The sequence below is a fragment of the Cupressus sempervirens genome, chromosome 7, assembly GCF_028749045.1.
Source record: "Cupressus sempervirens isolate cs-2001-9-10 chromosome 7, ASM2874904v1, whole genome shotgun sequence".
Taxonomy (NCBI): Eukaryota; Viridiplantae; Streptophyta; class Pinopsida; order Cupressales; family Cupressaceae; genus Cupressus; species Cupressus sempervirens.
Genome location: NC_143124.1, coordinates 871,736,649 through 871,744,132, shown reverse-complemented (window position 1 = coordinate 871,744,132; position 7,484 = coordinate 871,736,649).

Here is a 7,484-nt window from a genome sequence, read left to right as displayed (position 1 = left end):
AAAAATTACTGACATGTCAACAAAGAAATTTGAAAATAAGGTTATAGAGAGGATCTCTACCACCATTGTCGAGCATAAGGATGAACTGCAGACAAATATATAGAATGTAGAAGAACTTGTATATAAGATACAAAATTTATATAATATTTTATGTGATGCACCAAGGTTCACCAATGATTACTAGGGAAATGTACAATGGATTCAAGCTAAAATGAAGCAATTAGGAAACTCTATTTCACAATCGACTAAGTCCAGTACAAAGCATTATAATAAGTTATTGTTTGCACAAGGTAAATTGGCCTAGTTACAAACAATTGACAACAGCATGTAGGCCAAAATAATCTCAATCTAGTCAATGTTGATACATCATCTGGAGGTTATACAACATGAACTAAAATCAACAAAGGGTCTAATTCAGGTAGATCATAACCTTTTGATTGCTGACATTTTAATTGAATTGGATGCAAGATTGGAGTTATAGATTCATGTATTAGAATCAACAAGAACCACTTATAATCATGCTCTTTCCATAATCAACTAGGTACACAAACCATTCATTGAAAAATACGATTTGATTGTGCCCACTCAACCCCAGCCAAATCCATGAGTGGCAAAAATAATGAAGAGTGTAATACTAATGATTACATATTAAATGGGATAGTGACGAGATCAAGAATTTAGAGAGAGTCAGAATTTAGACAAGGTATGACATAGACACAATCAAACTATTTAGAGTCATGTAAATATATGTATAGTTATATTTTCCATTAATTATTTAGTCAAAAAAAATTTTGTAGTTCTATAAGAACCGAGTCATTGGCTTAGGAGGAATACTCTTATTCTTTTATTGTAATGATGTAATCATGAAAAAGTGTTTTTGCCACTACTGTCAAAGGGGGAGATTGTTGGTATCTCTAAATCTTGTTGTCTATTAGTGTCAAACACTTAGTCATATATAAGGAAGAGTTAGTTAGTCATTATTGCAATTGAGCTACTCTATATAGGCCAAGTCATGTGAAAGACTTCTAAATAAACATGTATATGTCAAGCTCTGCATGAGTCAAGGAAGTCTTTAGTTGTTGAGCATTTTTAGTATAAGAAAAGCCTAGTGATTATTGAGTAATTAGAGCATATTGATACTAAGTTACACAACAAGTATCAAGTACAATTGAGGCTGAGCAACAACAAAAACTAACAGTGAATGCTGAGTATCAAAGACAGTAAGTGTTGAGAAACACAGAGTTGAAATTTAAGTCAGAAATGATACAAACTTTGAGGTAAACCATTTGAGGTTGACATAAACATGAAATTTAATATTTGTAGAGGTTTTAACAGAGGCTATTACAAATTTATGACATGGATCATAGATCCCTATGAGAAGTGATCAACCAATCATATGAATAGGAAAAAAGAGAAGCATCCCGAAAAATCTCTAGAAATTTTTAAATAGATAGATCTAAAAACCCTATTTTTGTAAGAGTGAGCATGTGTGGAGAAGAGAGAACAAGCTATTCATGTGATCATAGAGAAGAAAAAAGTTATGACATAGGAAAAATAGTGAAGTTTTGTTATTACAAAATAGAGATAGCGACCTTATCAAGTAGTGAAGGACAAAACATAAATATATCAAATTGAATATTAGATCAAAATTGAAGAGAGCAGATCCATAATTAGTGGTAAAATGTAGACCAAAGGATTAGGTATTGAATCATAACTGAGTTAGGGATAATCTCTTAACAAAGTGGTTTAATAGATCTTTTAGAAATCTCTTAACCAAGTCCTTACTTTATTGTAAGTGTAAAATCATCTCACAAGGTAAGACCTAATAGTCTTAACAAGCTTTAGTAGGGTAGACCCCTCATAGGGTAGATCATCTGAAGTGATCAAGATTGTAACCCTAATAGGTTAACTTTATTATTGTAGTAGTGAAGATTCTTGGGTGTCATCCCTACCCCGATTTTACCTTCACCTTGGAGGGTTTTTGGGTAACCAAATCTTTGTGTTATGTGTTTTTATTTCATGCAAGTTATTTTAAGGGATAAAATATTTATAGATCCTAATTCACCCCCCCTCCCCCAGTCCACCTCTCTTAGTATATTGTTTCCCAATTAAGTCTTCCAACAAACTTTTCTTTGATCTGTACACTAAATTCTCCTTAACTTTGACCTCAAACCTCTATAGTTGTTCTATATACATTTATTCATGCAAATCACCATAAAGAAAATTTATTTCAACATCAAGCTACTCCAAGTGAAAAAGTCAACAACCACAACACTTAAAACAATATAATAGAAGTCATTTGAATAACTAGAGAAAATATATCATCAAAATCAATGCCCTTTTTCTATGCAAATCCTTTTACAACTAACTTGGCTTTAAATATTTTCTTACCTCCATCCTCTTCCTTCAACCTATAAAACCATTTATTTTGTAAATCTCTTTTACCTATAGGTAACTTACATAAATCCAAAGTTTGATTTTCAATAAGGAGTTCATTTTGTCTATCATTGTAGACTCCTACTGAACCTTTTTATCCACCTATATAGCTTCATCATATCCTTTGGGTTCACCAACATTTGTTAATAATATAGAGTTCAAAGAGGGAGAAAATGTTTTTGGAGGTCTTCTTAGCCTTGTTGACCTTCTAACATTCTTCCAGGTTTGTGATATTTTTTGTTGGTTTTGTTGTTGTTGTTGCAAAGCATCAAAAACTACTAAACATCATCCTTTTGAGTATCATTGAGCACTACATAATCAATTTATTTCTTCTCATGCTACTACAATAGATCTTTGTACAATACTTTCTCACTAATTATGACATCCATTCTTCTTATAACCTTATTATTTTCAAAATCCTAAAGTCTATAACCAAATTCATCAGTGCCATATCCAACAAATATACATTTCTTAGATTTAGCTTCTAACTTGGTCCTATTTTTAAGAATATATATGTGAAAATTCTTCACAATTGAAGGTTCTAAGTGTTAGAATAACTAAGAGGGGGGTGAATCAGTTATTCATGGTCCAATAATGTCCAATAAAACTTTCTAATAATATAGAGGTGAATCAGAAGTATTATCCTTTTTCCTTTCTTATCATGCATGCAATTAAACATTAAACAATCATAAAAATAAATCATGCATCACCACATAACACAAAGGGTTTTGATGACCTAGAAAACCTCCAGGAATAAGAAGGTAAAATTGGAGTGGGGATGTCGCCCACAAAATAACTACACAATTGATTTCAACCACTTCTGATGGTTTTCCCTGTTAAGGGCCTACCCTGTTAAAGGCTTTACACACTGTCAGGTGTGACCCTAAGGATCTCTTATCCTTCTCCTTGGGATCTTCTATCCTTTTCCTGAGGCTTATCCACCTAGTTGTTAAGCTAACCTAGCAATGTAGGATTTCAATATCTAATACAATGGTAAGAGATTATTAGAAGGGTTTTGACCTGATAAAGATTGTAACCTTAACCTTGCAGATTTTAGATCACTCTTCAGTTCCTTTCTTTGCTTGGCTTTTCTCCCTTGTAGTGATGATAGCTTGTTCACTCTTCAAGATCTGTCTCCTTGAGTTCTTCTACTCATTATGCCAATCCATGTTATGGCCACTTGATCAACTCAGAGTCTTGATGCTCTGTACTTACTCCTCACTATGTCCTCTTCTTGACACTTCACACTAGCCTTCTCTTGGCTTCTTTGCATGATCACACTCATGACCAACTCCCTCTCACACTCTTGATCTTTGACTTGTACCTCCTTATAAAGAAGTTTTTTTCTTCATTTCCCACTCAAATCTTGATTTGATCTTGAGGAAATGGTATTATTTTCCCTCCAAAGTGCTTCTTCTAGAAACTTCATGATAAGTCCACCAGCATTCACCTTGAATTGGTTTGCATGGTTTACATAGAATTCTATGACATCTACTCATCATCCTTATCATCCAACTAATTCAAAAAAATTATTATAACAAACTTATCATTACAGATTTGGCAAATCTTTGACTTAACAAATAATGCAGCAACTCGAAATCATTGGTTTACTGATGCTCAACACCTTCTGTGTTACTTGGCTCCTACTGTTGTTTTACTGGTGCTTGGTACCTATAGCATTTCTACTTTGCTCAGCACTTGAAGAATTAATCGGCATCCATTACCTTTTTTTTTTGTTGATGCTCGGCACCTAAAAAATTCTGTGTTACTCGACACCTAAAGGATTGCTCGGCATACACTAAAGTTGAACTTGCTCAGCTTCAACTAAGAATCTACTCGGCTCTAACTAGCTTGCTCGGCTCTCTCTAATAAACTTAGTTAGGCTTTACAAATGACTTAGTTAAACCTTACATCTTTGATGTGTCTAAGTGTGTTCATTCTCTGTGCCTTAGAGTATGTCATCAATACACTATTTTATCAATGGCTTAGCTGATCCTTATACTTATTTTGAATATCATAACTTCAACCTTTCTCTAAGTGCTCTAGTTACATCTTATTGATTGTCTCCTCCTTGTCAATCAACCAATTGATAGTACTTGGATCACTTAAGAAATTTTCATTCTTGCAAGTAGCAAGTTTGATATCAATGACAAAAAAGTGATTGAAAACATTCTTTACTAGTTCCATTATTCTTCATTCATGATCCTTTCAATCATTTCCAACAATCTCCCTCTTTAGCATTGATGGCAAACCAAACTGATCAATTGATTGATCCTTACTGCTAATCTCATACATCTCCATATCTTTACCTTTCATTGATCAATTTCTCATAAATCTCCCTCTTTGACATAAATTCCAAAGATATAGCATCTTCATGTTTTCTCCCTTTTCACCATGCTTGTGACTGATCTAGAATTTCTATTCCTATTGTCATCCTCTGCATCATTCTACTGCTATTTCAATGATCTACTCCTATTGAGGTAGAGCAGCTTCTTTGTTCCTTTAGATTGCTTGAGTTAGGGGCATTACCCCCAACTTTCCTCTAATATATTCGTAAGTATCCTTGGGCAATGGTTTGGTGAAGATATCTGCTATTTGTTCCTTTGTGTGAATGTACTCCATCTTCACTTGTTTTTCTTCCACCAATTCTCTTACATAGTGATACTTGATTGCAATATGCTTGGTTTTTGCATGCATTACTAGATTCTTAGATATGTTTATAGCACTTGTATTATCACAATACAGTATCACAATTTTTATTACCTCTTATTTCATTCCTTTCAATAGATGTTTAAGCCATACAATGTTTGTGCAAGTGACTACTGCTGCCACATATTTTTCTTCTGTAGTGGATTGAGATGTGCATGTTTGTTTCTTGCTAGTCCAAGTAACTAGCCTTCTTCCTAAGAATAGTGCTCCTCCACTTGTGCTTTTCCTGTCATCAATGTTGCCTCCCCAATCTGCATCTGTGTATGCATTGAGCTCAAACTTCTCATTCTTTTTGTAATATAGGCCAAAATCATTAGTTCCTTCGAGATACCTCATTATCCTTTTTACTGCCATGAGATGATCTTCTCTAGGATTACCAAAAAATCTAGCCATTATTCCAACTGTTAGTGCTATGTCTGGTTTGCTATATACAACATATTGTAGTTTTCCAATCATGGATTTGTACATTGTTTGATTGACTTCAATTGATTCATAATTTTTGGATAGCTTATGTCCTATTGCCATTGGTGTGCTGACTAGTTTGGAATCTTCCAATCCAAACATCTTGAGTATCTCTTTGATGTACTTTGATTGTGTCACAAATATACCATGTTTTAGTTGATGTACTTGCAATCCAACAAAGAACTTGATTTCTCCAAACATAGACATTTCAAACTCATGTTTCATTTTGTTAGGAAGAATTTTGCAAAGTGCTAATAGAAACCAAATTTAAATAAAGCTTCTACAAACTTAACAAAATTCATATGTTTCAAGATAGACTAAGATGAACTCTCAATTGAGAATATGAGCCATTAATGGACTCTCTCAATGAGAAGCTCTCTTGTTGAGTAGCTTTGTCTAAATAGATAGGATGTATGCTCAAGCTTATGCTTCAAAAGGGGCTTCAAATGGAGTTGGAATTTGAGTGTGAGTGTATGGTTTTGATGTAAAATGGCTTCTTAAAATGGTATTATGACTTTACTTCATGGATTGTGTTATTTTGCAAAGGGGAAGGATCCAATTTATAGGCAAGAGGCTTGAGGGATTGAGGGCTAAGATGCAAGGATGGGAAAAATCTCATGGAGGGCTCAGATTGCATGAGAGGAGAGCACATGGATTGTGCTTTCTTACAGCCAATCAGGGAGTGACATATGTCACAGGGTGAGAGGATGGAGGAAAGGGGAAGGATGAGTCAAAAAAGGAGTCTCAAGGGATAAAATCTTCATAAAGACCCTCATAATGGCTTGTAAGAGCAATAAAAGGGCTTGGAAGAGTCATTTATGGCCTAGTGGGCTTCGTAAAGTTTTATGGTTAAGATATTTTGAGGGAGATGAGAGCAATTTCGACTTGGGCTTGATTAGGAGGGTTTTAAGCTTGCCTAGGCTTGTGCAAATGATTAGAGGATGGATTAGGATGGTTTAGGATTAGCTTAGGGATAGGCAAGTGGATGGCTTTTAATGAGGGTGGGTGAAGGAGGAGATATTTGTTAACTTTGGCTTGGGTTAGTAAGTTTTAACCCATGTTAGGGAATGTGACAAGGTTAGGAGGGGATTAGGATTAGGTTTAAAGACATCTTCTAGAAGAGTCTAGATTTTGGATGAGGATAAAGACTTTCTAGAATAGTCTAGAATTTCCTAGGATGAGGATGAAGACTTTCTAGAAGAGTCTAGTACTTCTTAGGATGAGGATAAATTAGATTTTTAGGAAATAAATAAAGTTTTATTTATTTCAAGGGTTTGGGTTGAGGAGATATTTATTAAAACTTTTTAAATAAACATGAGGATTAATATTTAATCTTAATTAAATATTTTGAGTTGGGATTAGGGGTAGGAAATGATGGGATTAGCCTTTAATCAAAATTAAAGAAGGATTAGAAGATTTTGGAAGAGGTTAGTCATCTTAAGGAAATTGGCCAAGTTTTGGGCAAAAAATAAATTATTTATTTATTTTTGTTTTTTTGGTCAATTTATTAATTAAATAATTAATAAATAAGGAAATAATGTTTAAATAAGATTTAAACAATTTTGGGAGGGATTCCTTAATTAAATATTTTTAATTAAGATAAAGGGATTTAATGGCATAAAAATAAATAAATAAATAAAATAATTAATTAATGATGATGTCATCAGGAATTTTTCAAAAAATAAAAATACTTTATTTTCTAAAGGTTTTTAGGAGCCTTATGCAATTTGCATACCTTGTTTTTGTTCTTTTCATCAACAAAACCTTCTGGTTGCTCTATGTAGACTTCCTCTTCAAGTATATGATTTAGAAATGCGGACTTTACATCCATTTGGTAGACTTTAAATCCTTTGAAGGCTGCATATGCCAATAAGGTC